Source organism: Myotis daubentonii, chromosome 17 (assembly GCF_963259705.1).
Source record: "Myotis daubentonii chromosome 17, mMyoDau2.1, whole genome shotgun sequence".
Taxonomy (NCBI): domain Eukaryota; kingdom Metazoa; phylum Chordata; class Mammalia; order Chiroptera; family Vespertilionidae; genus Myotis; species Myotis daubentonii.
This window is the reverse complement of record NC_081856.1, coordinates 37106861-37123151: the sequence shown is the minus strand read 5'-3', so window position 1 is coordinate 37123151 and position 16291 is coordinate 37106861. Positions and strand designations below refer to the sequence as shown.

At 36.7% G+C, this 16291-nt stretch overlaps 1 long non-coding RNA gene across 1 annotated transcript in view; it reads right to left on the bottom strand.

The window, feature by feature from the left end:
• The window catches only part of LOC132220163 (uncharacterized), a 79864-nt gene that overhangs the window by 44832 nt on the left and 18741 nt on the right, over positions 1-16291 (bottom strand). Inside the window, exon 2 of the long non-coding RNA XR_009449699.1 lies at positions 8521-8630. This is a non-coding gene — a long non-coding RNA (uncharacterized LOC132220163). The remainder of the gene's footprint in view (positions 1-8520; positions 8631-16291) is intronic.

Here is a 16291-nt window from a genome sequence, read left to right as displayed (position 1 = left end):
AATTTATTATCAAGAGGTTTTTAAAAAATACATTTGAATCAATAGCTACAATTTCTAGAATCTTTTATAATTTATCTAGCAAATTGGTATTGATATACAGGGTGGGACAAAAGTAGGTTTTCAGTTGTGAGTACATGAAACATTGTGTTCTTATATTATTATTTATTAATTATTGTATTATATTTTGTATGAACAACTGTAAACCTACTTTTGCCCCACCCTGTATATCATAAGATGACTCTGGAATTTCTAATAATCAATAAAAGTGATTTAGATTTAAAATTTAAATCTTCAAACAACTCTATTTTGGTAGTGCTGAATTTCATCTTTGGTCCTAGCAGTTAAAATATCAGTGATCTAAAAAATTTCATTAATATAATTATGATCTTTTGCCTTTCTTTATGAAAAACTTCTATCACTCATCCACCTTCATGTTACAGTTGGAAACATACATTGTTTATATAAATACTAGAGGCCTGGTGCATGAAATATGTCACTGGTAGGATCCCTAGGCCTGGCTGGCAATCAAAGCTGATAGGGGCCTTCCAGCTGCCAGCTGGGGCCTTCCTTCCCTGGCTACTGGCTGCTGGCAGGGGCCTTCCTTTGTACCATGCCACCCACTGGTGGTCAGCGGATGTTATAGCAAGAGATCGAACTCCTGGTCAACCGGTCGAACTCCCAAGGGGACATTTTGCATATTACCTTTTATATATATACTAGAGGCCCGGTGCACAAAAATTTGTGCACTGGGGGGGGGGGGGTCCCTCAGCCCGGCCTGTGCCCTCTCACAGTCTGGGACCCCTTGGGAGATAACAACCTGCTGGCTTAGGCCTGCTCCAGGGTGGCAGAGGGCAGGCCCAATCCCTAGGTGCAGCCCCTGGTTGGGCTCAGAGCAGGGCCGATTGGGGAGTTGGGGCACTGCCCCCTGTCATGCACAGAGCAGGGCGGATTGGGAGGTTGCGATGCCACCCTCAGTCACGCTCAGGGTAGGGCCCATTGGGGAGTTGGGGCACCGCCCCCTGTCACACTCAAGGCAGAGTCGATGGGAAGGTTGTGGCGCCACCCCCTGTCACGCACAGAGCAGGGCCCATCAGGGGGTTGAGGAGCTCCCCCCTGTCACACACAGAGCAGGGCGGATCAGGGGGTTGGGGTGCCGCCCTCTATTACCCAAGGAGCAGGGCCGATCAGGGGGTTGGAGTGCCGCCACTGTCACACTCAGTGCAGGGCCGATGGGGAGGTTATGGCTCTACCCCATCACACACAGAACAGGGCCCGTGGGGGGGGGGGGGTTGGAGCACCGCCCACTATCACCCAAAGAGCAGGGCCGATCAGGGGGTTCGGGTGCCTTCACCTGTCACGGACAGAGCAGGGCCGATCGGGAGGTTTTGGCCCTGCCCCCTGTCACACACAGAGCCGCAGGGCGATCAGGGGGTTTGGGCACTGCCCCCTGTCACGCTGATCCCGGTGCTGGGAAGCCTCTCAGCTCTGCTGATCCCGGTGCTGGGAGGCATATTACCCTTTTACTATATAGAATAGAGGCCTGGTGCACAGGTGGGGGCCGGCTGGTTTGCCCTGAAGGGTGTCCTGGATCAGGGTGGGGGTCCCCACTGGGGTGCCTGGCCAGTCTGGGTGAGGGGCTGAGGGCTGTTTTCAGGCTGGGACTGAAGCTCCCAACTGCTCCTTTTTTTTCTTTTTTATTCTGGGCCAGCTTTAGCTCTGAGGCTCCAGCTCTTAGGCCTCTGCTGCTGAAAGCAGGTATCTGGTTTGTTTCGGTTCTCGAAACTCTGTATCAACTCCAGCTCTGAGATCCCAGCTAGCTGAAAGCTGGTTTCTGGGGTTTTGTTTAGTGTCTATATTTGTTACAATGTTTGAAACTGCAGGCTCAGAGGCTTGCAGCAGCCAGCGGCAAACGTTGGAGTCCTCCGTCACTGAAGCAAGCAAGCCTCGTGTTAGTTTCAAGCTGCCTGGCTGCTGGCCGCCATCTTGGCTGACAGTTAATTTGCATATTGCCCTGATTAGCCAATGGGAAGGGTAGCGGTCGTACGCCAATTACCATGTTTGTCTTTTATTAGTGTAGATATAGTCATTTCTTTCAAAGTGTCTTTGTTGCAGCAGTAAACATATTTAATTTCTACTCTTGGAATGTCCTCTCTCTTCATAACTTATTTTCTACCAGATATACTTTTCTTTCTGCATCAAATCTCCTCCAAATTTCACCTTCTTTCCCAAACTTCCCAAACTAAATATCAACAAAATATAATGATTTTCAACCTAAATATAACAAAGTGATCCAGCTTAATGTAAATATATTCTTTTTTTTTTGTCCAACCCAATAATTCCACTCCTATTCTAGAGCTCTGACCTTGAATGGCCCTCAGCCTCTATTTTCTCATCAACCTCTACCTGTCTTGCATTCCATTCCCTCAGGGCTTTCACATGATGATTAGATCACTGAGAAACTAATTTGAGCTAATGTAATGTACTGAGGTAATACTGCCTATAGTCATGTGATAGGATGAGCAGAAAACACAGAATCTGAGAATGTATGAGCTCAGAGGGCAGAGATCATCAGTCACTCCACAGGGGAACTGGATCTAGCTACTCAGATTCTACCACAATTAGGAAAAAACTTTGTTTCTGGTTTGTTTTATAGCTTACTATATATTTTTTAAGTTTTGGTACTTCAAGACAAACAAATTTAATGACTAATAAAAATCTTCATTTAGAGAACACAGCATTTAAAATATTCCAGGGAATAAGTAGGTGTTATTAGAACTAAATTTAATGAAATTATACTTAAGTAGTGATTGTAATACATGACTTTTGATTAGATATTACTTTCCTTGAGCATATTCTGATGTACCAACCTAAAGGCCAAGTGACTTCATACTTTCCAGAATGGCAATTTCTCAGCATAACACACCCTGGAATGTATTATTGTGGTTTCAAAATGGTCTGTGTAGTGGCAAATTTGTCATAATTATAATGTTTTGCAGAAAATAATAATGTGCCTATTAAAGTATTAAGTGAAAATTAGTCCTAAGTATAAATGTTGACATGTGTGGAGATTTATACATATATCAATATAATATACTTTTACATTCATATTTTATATAATTATATGTAAGTTTACATAAATAGATATATGATTCAGATGATTTATATATTATTATATATGCATATATAATTTTAAACTCACTTTAACTTTTTCCAGATTTATTTCATACTCTTTTCTCCATGTAATTTATTTAGCTGGTATCCAATTTCTTAAATATAAAACTTCTGAGGTGACTGATGGACCAAGAATAAAGTAAATGAGGTACTCATGAATTTAAAAAGCAAACAAACAAACACCTATGTTAGTGAGGATAAGGAATAACAGGTGAGTTCTCTCACTACTGGTAAAGATGTATATTGATACACTTTTCTCTGAAAGTCAATTTGGTCTTTACAGCAAATATGTTAAAATTGTGCATACTTTTTCATCTAAAAATATTCCCTTCTGGAAATTCATCCTAAGGAAATAATCAGATAAAAAAATATAAAGTTGCATATACAGGAATGTTCATTGTAGCACTGCAAAATATCACATTAAAGTAATGGTAATCATCTAAAAGTACAGAAAGAAGAGCACTGGCTGGTGGCTCAGTTGGCTGAGTGTGGTCCTATGCACTGAAAGGGTGCCAGTTCAGTTCCTGGCCAGGGTACATGTAGGAGGCAACTGATGGATGTTTTTCTCTCACATCATGTTTTTCTCTCTTTCTCTCCTTTGCTCTCTCTCTCTCAAATCAATAAGAAATATATTTTAAAAAATTAAAACTACAAAAAGAACAGCTTGATTAAATATATTATGGCATATAGCTACAATAAATAATTCATGCGTTAAAATGATTATGCAGATTATATATATTAACATTGGAAATGTTTATATATGTTTAATGAAAAGTGATAGTAAAAATATTATATATAGTATGACCCTATTTTATTTTTAAAATATAAATTTATACAACTCTCTCTCTGGGTATGCCCTTCTTCATGCATGAAAAAACTACGTTTAGAGCACTAGTGAATTTTCCATGATGAAGGAAATGTCCTATATCTGTGTTGTCCAATATTGTAGCCACTTGTGGCTGTTGAGCACTTGGAGTTTGGTTGGTATAACTGAGGATCTACATTTTAAATTAAATTTAATTTTAATACCACATGTGGCTAGTGACTATCATATTGGGCAGCGAGAATCAAAATGAATATATACCATGATGTTTTGATTCACTGGTTTTTCTTTTTGCCTTTATGATTTCTAAGGTTTATTACATATGTGATTAGAGAATAAGGATTCCTTTTTGAGGGGTCAAGAAGGGAGGGAATTCAAGCATAGGTCTAGAAGTCTAAAGGCCTGGATTTGAGTACTGATTCTGCAATTTATTGGCTACATTGAATTTTACTTAAAATTTCTAAGCTTGGGCAATACCTGCAATATTTCTTATATTATTTCATGCTGTTTTGATTAAATTATTCAATGTTTATGCCAATGTATTCATTAAGAGAAAGTTAAGAGTTAAGAATCCTTTATATTGGAATTTCTATGTGGAAAATGAAAGAATGGAAAAAAAGAAATGTAAGAATATGGAAATCAATAATGATTATGATGTTTATAAAATAGTAAATAAAAATTAAAAGCTTGCATAGAGTGAAAGAAGAGTCTCCACTTTTAGTAAAAGTAAATGAAATTACTTGAGACAGAGTTATTAATGTGAATAAAGCCTTTGGCATGTGTCTTATTGTTAACCATTAACCATTTTAATAAGGCATAATCCAAACAAAAACATTTGCCTAAGAATATCTCACTGATTAGATGAGTTATCCAATACATTAATAGAAGCCAGGCACTCTCATTTTATTAAATTTCACTAATTAAATTTTAAAATCTGCATGGCTATACAATAAAAATATAGCATTTTGTATGCCCAGTATATAATAACATACTTAAAAAGCAGTGTTTTAAGAGACTGGTAAAGGATCTTCTTAAGATAATATTTTGTAAATTTATAAGAATCCTACTCAAAGAGTTCTTAATTCAATGAAAAGGGTCATTGCTTCATGAGGTCAGCAGAAATGCTCTGATAGCAGTACTTTGAAAAACATAGCAACACTTTAAAAACATTTACTTAGAAGTCAGATGAACACAAAATTATAAATTTTATATTTATAAATGAAATCAGGCATAGAGTATAATGGCACTTGGAAGCTAACACTTAAAGCAACTCAAAAAGCTCTTTCTCTAAAATATCCATAGGAAATAATGTATTTAACACGACTGAATGTATCTTAGGATATTCTTGCAGAGTTCAAATAAGAAGCCAAAAGAAATAAGGTATAATTATGCAGAAAATAAAAGAAATGGAAAGATGTTTTATATTAAGTATGAGAAATAAAATAAAAAGAATATCTCAACTGTCCTAGTGATTAGATTGAAGTGTTATTATTTACTTTTAATCTCTGTCTGAGAAAAACTCAATTGTTATATGATTTGTGTAGGGGGCTACAAATGGATGAAAGAATGCTCTAAAATATATGAGAAAAATAGATACTTTTCTAAACTGAGAAGTTCTCAATTTGCAAGTTTCAGTTCTTCCCTCTTAGGTTTCTTAAGGAATTAGCTGAAGTCATCAAAAGCCACTAACAATTATTTTCAAGACATGGGGAGAATGGCCATGTGCCAATGGTCTAGGTTATATGTGCTTATTAGGAGGGGAAAATAACAATGTTAGAAGCTATAGATTCACAACATCAGCTACATAGCTCAGAAAACACCAATACATATTTCAAGATATAGATTTGCAGTCATTTAGACCATGACAAATAAATAAAACAAAACAAAAGCCAATTTGGCACTTTTATTTTCTTTGAATGTTATGAAAAACTACCATAAATGATAATTTCTAAGTTTTTGCATTTGAGTAAGAGGAAGTATTATTAAAGTGATTTGTAGTTTATAAAGTATTTTGCATGTCACTTTTTATAGTTTTACCATAAACCTATGAGTTAAGATTAAGATGAGAATTTTACAGGTGAAAAAAAAATCAGAAAATTAATATATTCATTTAAGGTAAGTGGTATTGGTGGGGCTTAAACCTAGCTTTCTTGATTTTTAAAGCTAGTCTCCTGGCCTTCATGATTCCTTTGAGGCAGAATCATTCCAAGTACAGAGCATGTTGATTGATCCAGATACCTTTCCTTTATGCATTCCCAGAGCTAGCAAATGAAGGCCTAATGAATCTTTTCTGCCCCCTATTCTGTACCCCAACCCTCAAATAACATAGGGAATATGGGTACTTCCTACTACCCAATTATTCTTGCTTTGAGGTAGGCACACACACCCTTCTGTTTGGGATATAGCAGATCATTACCATACACTTAAAAAATAAACTGCAGTCTAGACCTGCTGAATCTTTTAACAATATGTAATATCAAACCCATATGTAAGTGTTATTATAAACTGCTGTTCGAAGTTGTCAGAGAACTATTGTCCCGGGACAGCAAATCATCAGACCCACATAATTACTTGGTTTTAAAGCAAAACTTGTAACAGGAAAGAGATATTTGGTGTGTCACTTGCAATTGTCTGGTTCTTCTCCTTTCCTGAGAATTTTTAATGAAAACTCAGTCTGTGATTGATCAGTAAAGTATCTGTGGTTGTATAACACTAGCACAGACAGTAAATTTGTGACCCTCCAAGTAAAACTCTATAATAATAAAAGGATAACATGCTAATTAGAGCGGATGTATTTTGGACGTCATTCCGGACATCCTTCCTGATGAAGCCAGGGCTGGGGGAAGCCAGCCCAGGTCCCTGGTGCCTTCTGGCAGCCGGAAGAGGGAAGCCCGGGTCCTGGGTGCCGGCGGAAGGAAGGCCTACTCTTGCATGAATTTTCATGCATCGGGCCTCTACTATAAAAGAAAATAAAAGTAAAGTTGCATTTATTTGTGTGTGTGTGTGTGTGTGTGTGTGTGTGTGTGTGTGTGTGTGGTGTGGTGTGTGGTGTGGTGTGTATGCGTGTGTGTTCAACAATTATATCCTTGCTTTCCAGGGCTGCCTAGATGTGTTTTCATTTCCTCTGGTACAAGTGATGGTGAAAGCTCATGTAATGATCTCCAAGATTTCCCACATAGCTGAAGCCTTCCTACATGTATGATGGGACATGTGAGTACAAGAAAAGGTCAACTGTCTCCTTATTCCTCAGGAACAAGCTAGCTCATAAAGCAGGCATGCTCTCCCCCTTTTCTTATTTATGTGGAAGGAATTTCACAAAAGTTATTTCCAACCTGTGAAAGAAGTTAAAATAATAAGCATGTTGGTGTTGAGGAACCTTTTAGTCAGGCCTCTCTTTGAAGAGTAAATTTGAAATCTGGTAAATTTGAGCTGTGAAAAAAACTGTTCTTTATAATTCTGACAGAATATATGTCCATTTCCTTCATAGGGTAAAAAAACAAAACCCAAAAGTAACTTAGTTACATATTAAATAATCATTTTTTAATTTTCATGTTAATAATATACTAACAGCCCTAACCGGTTTGGCTCAGTGGATAGAGTGTCGGCCTGTGGACTGAAGGGTCCCAGGTTCGATTCCGGTCAAGGGCATGTACCTTGGTTGCGGGCACATCTCCAGTAGGGGGTGTGCAGGAGGCAGCTGATTGATGTTTCTCTCTCATCAATGTTTCTAGCTCTCAATCCCTCTTCCTTCCTCTCTGTAAAAAATCAATAAAATATACTTAAAAATAAAAAAATAATATACTAACAGTGATATTGAAAGAGTAAGCATATAATAAATATAAAATTTATGTTCAAATTAATATATGAATAGCTTTTAATGTTTGAATATCTCTTAAACATTTATTATGTGCTAAGCATTAAGCTAAGTGCTTTATCTACATTATCTGGGTTACTCCCATTAGTAATCCTGAGTTTAAAAAGGGATTATGTCTAATTTACACATTTATTCTCCATATTAGCACATCCCATATATTCTATAGATCATCAGTTCTAAAAAATGCCCAATTAGCCTAGATGGTGTTGCTCAGTGGTTGAGCATTGACCCATGAACAGGAGATCAAGGTTCAATCCCCAATAGGGAGTGTGCACGAGGCAGGTGATGAATGATTCTCTTTCATCATTGATGTTTCTATCTCACCCTCTCCCTTCCTCTCTCTGAAATCAATTAAAATATATTTAAAAAATAAAAAATAAAATATCTAAAAAAAAAGTCCAATGAAAAAGAGAGCCCTTTGGTCAAAATCTGTTATCATTGTTCCTCTTGAAGATTTAAAATATATTCTATAAGGAATATGAGAATTAACCATATAACAGGCTGAAAAAGAAAACAAATGTAGTATTTTCAATAACTACAGAAAAGTAATTTGACAAAATTCCACATCCATTCATGATGAAACCTCTCAGCAAACTAAGAATAGACGGGGACTCCTTCAACCTGATAAAAGGAATTTAGGAAAAAACCCCACAACGTTACTTACATTTTGAATGGTGAAAGACTAAATGCTTTCTTCCCAAGATCAGTAACAAGGCAAGGATGTCCCCCTCACCCCTTCTGTCCAACACTGTTCTGGAGATTCTATTCAGTGAAATGAAGCAAGGAAAACAAGTATAATTAATTCAGATAATAAATAAAGAAATAAAACTTTCTTTATTTGCAAATAGCATGACTATCAACATAAAAAACACTACAGAGTCTACAAAAAAAAGCCACTACTAATAAGTGAAAGTAGTAAACTTGTAGAATAGAATATCCATTATGTAAAAATCAATTATATTTCTAAATACTAGCAAACAACTGCAATTTGAAATTTAAAATTTTTATAACAGCATAAGAAACATAATATACTTAGGAATATATCTTTTTGAAATGTATAACATTTATATGCTGAAAATTATAAAAAATTGATTAAAGAAATTGAAGAATGCCTAAATAAATGGAGGTATATCAAATTCATGGATTGGAAGCTTAATATTTTTAAATTGTCAATTCTCACCAAGTTTTTCTCTAGATTCAACAAAATTCCAATCAAATCCAAGCAAACTTTTCTGTAGAAATTAACAAGCTGATTAAAAAATATATTTTATGGAAATACAAAGAATCCATAATAGCCAAAATCATTTTGAAAAAGAACAAAATTGGAGGACTCACACTACTGATTTCAAGGTAATAAAGCTATAAAGCTATAGTAATCAATGTGACATTGGCCTAAGTGTAAACATATAAATGAATGAAACAGAATAGGGTATATATTTTTTATTTTTGACATAAGTGCCAAGGAAATGCAATGGGTAAAATGAAGTTTTAATTGTTTCCAACCCATTGAAAAGACTACAAGTCTTTTCAAACAATTACCATATGACCAAACAATGTCACTCCTAGGCATTTCCCAACAAGGAATAAAAATATATGTCCACACAAAGACTTGTTTACAATTATCCATAAAAGCTTTATCCAGAATGGCATAAACTGTAAGAAAACTACCAATGGCTGTAAGGATAAACAGTTGTGGTAAAATCATGTAATAATTTAATACCATTTAGCAATAAAAATTAATTACTAATACATGAAACATCAAGATGAATCTCAAAACATTATACTAAGTGAGAGAAATCAGACACAAAAAGCTACAAACTGTATGTTTATATGACTTGGAAAGAGTAAAATTATAGGGACAGAAATCAGGGCAGTGTTTGCCATGAGCTGGGGATAGAAGGAACTTTGTGGAGTTATGAAAATTTCCTATCATGGCTATAGGGGCAGCTACACAACTGCATGCATTTGTCAAAGCTGACAGAACTATACATTTAAAAAGGGTAAAATTTTACTGCAGGGAAATTAAACCTAAATTAACCTAACTTGAGGGAAAAAAAAAGTCAGAAATACTTCAGTAAGAAATTGGTTTAAATATTTTTAACTCCCTGGCTGCTGTTTCTCAGTTGTTTGGAGCATCATCCAGTGCACTGAAGGGTCTCTGGTTTAATTCCCAGTCAGGGCACATACCCAGATTTCGGGTTCAATCCCCAGTGTGGGGAGGCAACCAGGTGATGTTTCTCTCTTTCTTTCCTTCCTCCTTTTCTGTAAAACCAATTCAAAAAATAAAAATAAATAAATAATATGCTTCTGAGCAATAAAGTCATTAAAAATGTATATATATATATATATTAACTCAAAATTTTCTAAGATTATTTTTACTGAAAATATTTTGCTACTTCTTTTATCATCATACTAGAGACCCGATGCACGAAATTTGTGCAAGAGGAGGCCTTCCTTCCCCCAGTTGCCAGCACCGGCTTCCCTCTGGCACCCAGGACCCGGGCTTCACCACGGCCTCCGGCAGGCATCTGGGACCTGAGCTGCCCTCGCAAGCCCGGCTTCGTGCGGAAGGACCTCCGGTCTAATTAGCATATTATGATTTTATTATTATAGATAGAAGTCCTTATTTTGCACTGCACTAATAGAGACATAACATTTGAGTACAACCCTTGGAGAAGCACTATAGAATAGTTCTCAAGAAAAAAAGTGTTTGGCATTTAAAGAATGTCTACTATTTATTAGTTACCACAAGAGCTACTGAGAATGCTGAGTTCAAAGACACATTTGTGGTGTTCAGGTTGCTCATAAATAAGTGTAGGAGATAGACAAGCCAACTATTATTGAAAATTCAGCATGATAAATGGAATGTTAAAGGTGTTTTCATAGTGATATGGAAGCACTCAAAAGGCTCTTACAGTTCTAACTCAGGGGGCCAGGAATAGAATAGCTCAAGGAAGGGTTTGTTGGTATTACCTGTAGTATGGAAGGACAGATTGAATTTAGCTAAGCATAGAACACAAAGTAGGGGAATTGAGGAGCATTGAAGCAAGAGGAAAAAACATGTAAAATGTATGGAATAATATGATCTTTGATAGAAAATTCAAGTGGTTCAGTATTGTTGGAAAATGGAGTCTGTGATTTTAATCCAGGGAATGACATCAAATTTGGATTTTAGAAGGCAATCCAAATTGCAATGTGAAGGTAATTATAGAAGTAAGACTGAAACAGACAACAGTTAGGAGGCCCTTATGATGTTTGAGGTGGGAAATTACTAGGTGTAAGCTTGGTAGTGGTAATGAAATGAAAAAGAGAAGACATAGAAGTATTATGAAGTAGACTTGATATTATTTGAAAACTGAGTGAACATTGAGAGTGAGATTGAAAAGAGATTCTGGGTCTTGTTAAGAAAACATTTATGAAAAAAAATAAAAATAAAAAAAGAAAACATTTATGTACAGTTTCAGATAAGAATCCTCAAATTACTAGCACAACACATAAAACAACACACACACACACACACACACACACACACACACACACACGCCTAAGCCACCGTCCAACCAGTAGCTATGATGTGCAATGACCACCAGGGGGCAGATGCTCCGACCAGTAACTATGATGTGCACTAACCACCAGGGGGTACGCTCAACACAGGAGCTGCCGAGCTGCGGTGACTTGGCAGCTGCAGTTCTCTGGTGACACACCCGGAACCAGAGAGGAGGGAGGCTGATTCTGGAGTGCATCCCCCAAGAACCCCCCCTCTCACAGTCTGGGACCCTTTGGGGGATGTTGGAGAGCCATTTTTGGCCTGATCCCTTCAGGCCAGGACGAGGGACCCCACCGGTGCATGAATCCATGCAGCAGGCCTCTAGTAGTTATATATTTCTATTCCCTACAATTTCCAGCAGTATGCAACAGTCAGGAGAGTCTCAAAAACTGCTTGTTAAATAATAACCAAACGAAAGAACTAAAATACTAGAGAACTAAATTTTCATAATTTCAGATTCTTGGAATACTGAGACAAGAGAAATTTTAATTGAATTTCAAGGAACTATAACTATTTCCAAGGCCCAGGAGGTACAATTCCTTCCAAAGCTGTAAGAGTCAAAACATAAAAAACTTTATAAGATTAAATGCTTAGCATCTTTATTTTTTGGTACCTAAAGTATGTTATAAATCTGAAGATAGTTACTAATAAAAATATCAAGCTATTTTAATACTATCAAAGTTACTTAGATGTACCATTTCCTTAAATCTTTAAAATATTTTTATTTCTCATATAAAGAGTTGTTGTAATTTCCTGTTACTATTTTCATATATTTTTTTCCCTAAAAAGGATGTGCATGATTTGTATACATTTAACAAAAGTAATTCAGTGAATTCTGGACCTTACTTTTCACACTCACTATTCTCAATCTTTTTCATTCCTTCTAAATGCCTTATCCTATTATTACCCTCTTATTTTCAGTTGAAGACCTCACCTCCCATTTTATTAACAAAATAAAGACATGCAACCTGAATCCCTCATCCTCCTTCTGGAAAACCATTTCAAAAGTGACTTTTTAGTATATTGGAGCCATAATATCTTAATTAAAAGTTAAATCCATCAAATTAATCCATTAATATCCTTTTTGTTACAATGATTAAAATGTTCATTCCTTATCATTTTCAACAGAATCATTGTTCTTTGATCAACTAACAATGATGGAATGGATTATACAGATTTCTTTATCATTTCATGTTATTTGTTCTTATTTGAGTCACACAACTCTGGGAAATTAACACTTACAGACACTTAGAAAATAGCTTAGGTCTAACACACTTCATGTTCTATTCTTCATTCAATGGCCATTTAACTACACTATGCAACATCTAGAAAAGAGAACAGCACATGGAAATGCATGTGCATAAGAATTTGGAAGACTCAAAAAGTCAGCATAAGTTGTAAGGGTGTTTCTAGAAGAATGATTTAACCCTAAGGCTACAATTGCACAATGTTTTTTAAAGGACTTAGTAAAAATTAAAAAAAAGGACTGTGAAAATGGCTGCCTGCATCTATCATATAGTAGCAAGAGCAGGGTGAAATGAAGAACAAAGGGACAGGCTTATTTGGTAAACTGGACTAAGCTATTTTCCTAACATGAAAACTTATATTAGCATATAGTCTACAACTAGACTTTCCTCAGACTTTAATAAAATAATTTAAAAGCTTTGGCCATTGTGTAAAAGTTCAGAGGACGCCCAGTGGTGGAGAGTGAATATGGTAAATTAAATTTCTATACTGTATTTTTTAGGGCTGCAGTAGGAAGAGCAGAGCTACATTTCATAGGGCCAGTGGCAAACACATGGCATTCTCCACCTCTGGAGATGTCCCTAGAGCTCCATCACTCAGCTTGATCAAATTAACTGAATCATTGTTCCACTCATTGAGCCAGTGTGTTCATTGCCTAAAAATTCACGACTCTGCCAACTGTGGCTACCACTATTATGGTGTGCTTTTTCTTGTTGGCTAATACCATGCTTTTTGGTAAGGAAAACTACAGGACATTATAATTGAAGTTTCTCTATGTAAATTCAGGAAAATTCTTCATGGTAATTTTTTCATGTTGAAATCCCTCAAGTATTATACTCTGGGGATAAACTCAGGACTTGGCAAGAGCAATGAGCAGAAGCATCTTTTAGAAGGGAATCTGAATTCACACTAAATGAAGTGAGGAAAAAACTTCTGATTGAACATGCCTCTATTTCCTCATTCGCCTGAAGCCCCAATAAAGTAAGTGAAGAAATAAAAAAGAACAAAACTATGATGAAAAAAAAGATGATGAAATATTTCAACAGAATTTTTTGGGAGATGGAAAGCAGATGGAGAATAGTGTTCAGTAAAGAAAGTTATAACCTGGAGTCTACATAGACTCTCCATGAGAAACATGCTTTTTGTGTCTTCTCTCTTTTTTTTTTTTAGTTTTAGTCTAATTTGCCCTACAGAAACCTGGAAAGGTTTAGGACATGGAGGTACAAGGTACTGGGGAGGCTGGTGGTGAAGCTCAGTGCTGAAAACAAGGAGAATAATTGAAAGTGGCTAGAATATCAAATTTTTGTCTACTTTCCACATCCCTAAGAAAAGTAATTCCTTTTCTATTTACTCTCCACCTTCCAGCCTGCAGGAATACCAAGGTTTCAGCTTCTAGATGAATTAATACATCTAGGAGGCTATGAACCAGAGACACTAACCAGGGAGGTATGGGGAGGGAAATAGCCTTCTCTACCCTGCTCCTGGAACACAGACATTGATGCATAAATCCTCCCAGATGGGAGAATAAGAGAATACTTTTCTGGAAAACCAAATGACTCCAAAGAAAAGGCCTACTGAAAATCACTTTTGAGAGATTCTAATTTTTTTTTTTTAAAAAAAAACAGGTTCACTACCAAGCATTCATTATACAGCTAAGGCACCTTCTTCATAATCATATAGTGCTTCCATATGGCATTTTATGTTTAAACTAGAGGCCCAGTGCACAAAATTTGTGCACGGGTAGCGCCCCTACGCCTGGCTGGCGATCAGGGCCTTTTGGCTGCCAGCTGGGGCCTTCCTTCTGGCTGCTGGCTAGGGCCTTCCTTCGTTTGGCACCGCCCCCTGGTGGTCAGTGCATGTCATAGCAAGCAGTCAAACTTCAGTAGGTTGAACTCCCAAGGGGACAATTTGCATATTAGCCTTTTATTATATAGGATGTATAACAGGTAACTAAGTATCAGAGGTTATTTGAGGAAAGTTTTCAACATGAAAGACAGATATTAGACTAGATAAAGAGAAACTAAAATACCTAGGGGAAATAGCAACACTAAAAGGAGCAGAACATACTTCAAGAAATATTCTCAGAGAAATAATAGATGGTTATTATAAGCCTAAAACAAGAAGAGCATACTATAAAAACAGAACAGAGAACGAGGAATGCTTTTGGAAATAAAAAATAAGATAGCCATAAAGAATAATTGAGGAGATTTGGAAAATAATGTTGATAAAGTTTCCCAGACAGTAGAACAAAAAGTTCAAGGAGATGGGAGACAAGACTGGGAAAAAGTGAAGAACTTAAAGGATCCAATGAAAAGACCCAACTTTCAAACAAGGAAATGGATAGAATTAAATCTAAAGAATCACACAAGCAAAGTCCCCAGGATTGACATATGTAGAGAATAGTCTGGATTGGAATAGGAGGGTAGAAGAAAAAATAAATAAAAACAGAGGAAGAAGAAATTGGTAATTGAGCACTTGGAAAGCAGTATTTAAAAATTAGAGAAACAAATAAGTGCTGGTGAGGATGTGGAGAAAATGGAACTTTCGTGCACTGTTGGTGGGAATGCAGACTGGTGCAGCCACTGTGGAAAGCAATATGGAGTTACCTCCAAAAATTAAAAACACAATTGCCTTCTGACCCAGAAATTTCACTTCTGGAAATTTATCCAAAGAATCTCCAAACACTAATTCAAAAGAATATATGTACCTCTATGTTTCATTACAGCATTGTTTACAATAGCCAAGATATGGAAGCAGTGCAAGTGTCCAGTAGTAGATGAGTGGATAAAAAGGCTGTGGTACATTTATAAGGCTGTGAAATACCACTCTGCTATAAAAAGGAAGACAATTTTACCCTTTGTGACAGCATGAATGGATCTGGCGAACATTATGTTAAGTGAAATAAGCTAGTCAGAGAAAGGCAGGTGCCATACGATTTCACTCATATGTGAATTGAATGAACAAACTAAACAACCAAGCAAAATAAAGACAGACTCATAGACAGCAAGCTTACAGCTGTCAGGGGGGGATTTGGGGAACTGGGTGTGGAGTGGTGGTGGAGGGATTGAGAAACACGCCACCCCCCAAAAACAAACAAACAAAAAACAAAGAAAAAGAAAAAAGAGAGAACTCATGGACATGGACAACAGTGTGGGGATTGCAGGGGGAGGCGAGTGGGTGGAGGTGAAAGAGGGCATAATGGAATAAATGGTGATGGAAAAAATAAAATAAATAAATAAAAAAGAAAAATTAGAGTAAATTTACGCAAATAAAAAAACTAATAAAAACTATCAAATGAACACTTTAGGTATTTTTTTTTCGGGGGGGGGGGGGGGAGAAAGTAGTTGTAGTGTCCTGTGTGTGCAAACTATTCTATTTGTCTTAAATGACTTACATTGTCAAAATGTATTTGGGTGCCCGTGAGACAGGCTAGTAAGCCAGTGAGTGGAACAGGAAAACTGAGACAGATAGTTGAACAAGCAGTTTGCAGTCATCTAGAAAATCCTATCTTCTCTTAACCAAGGATACTTAAGAGTAAATGGTTTGCACATCGCCCCAATCAGAGGGTAAACAGCTTAAATCACTCTATTCAGACAGATAGCAGAAAGCCAATTAGTGCCAATTGCCAACC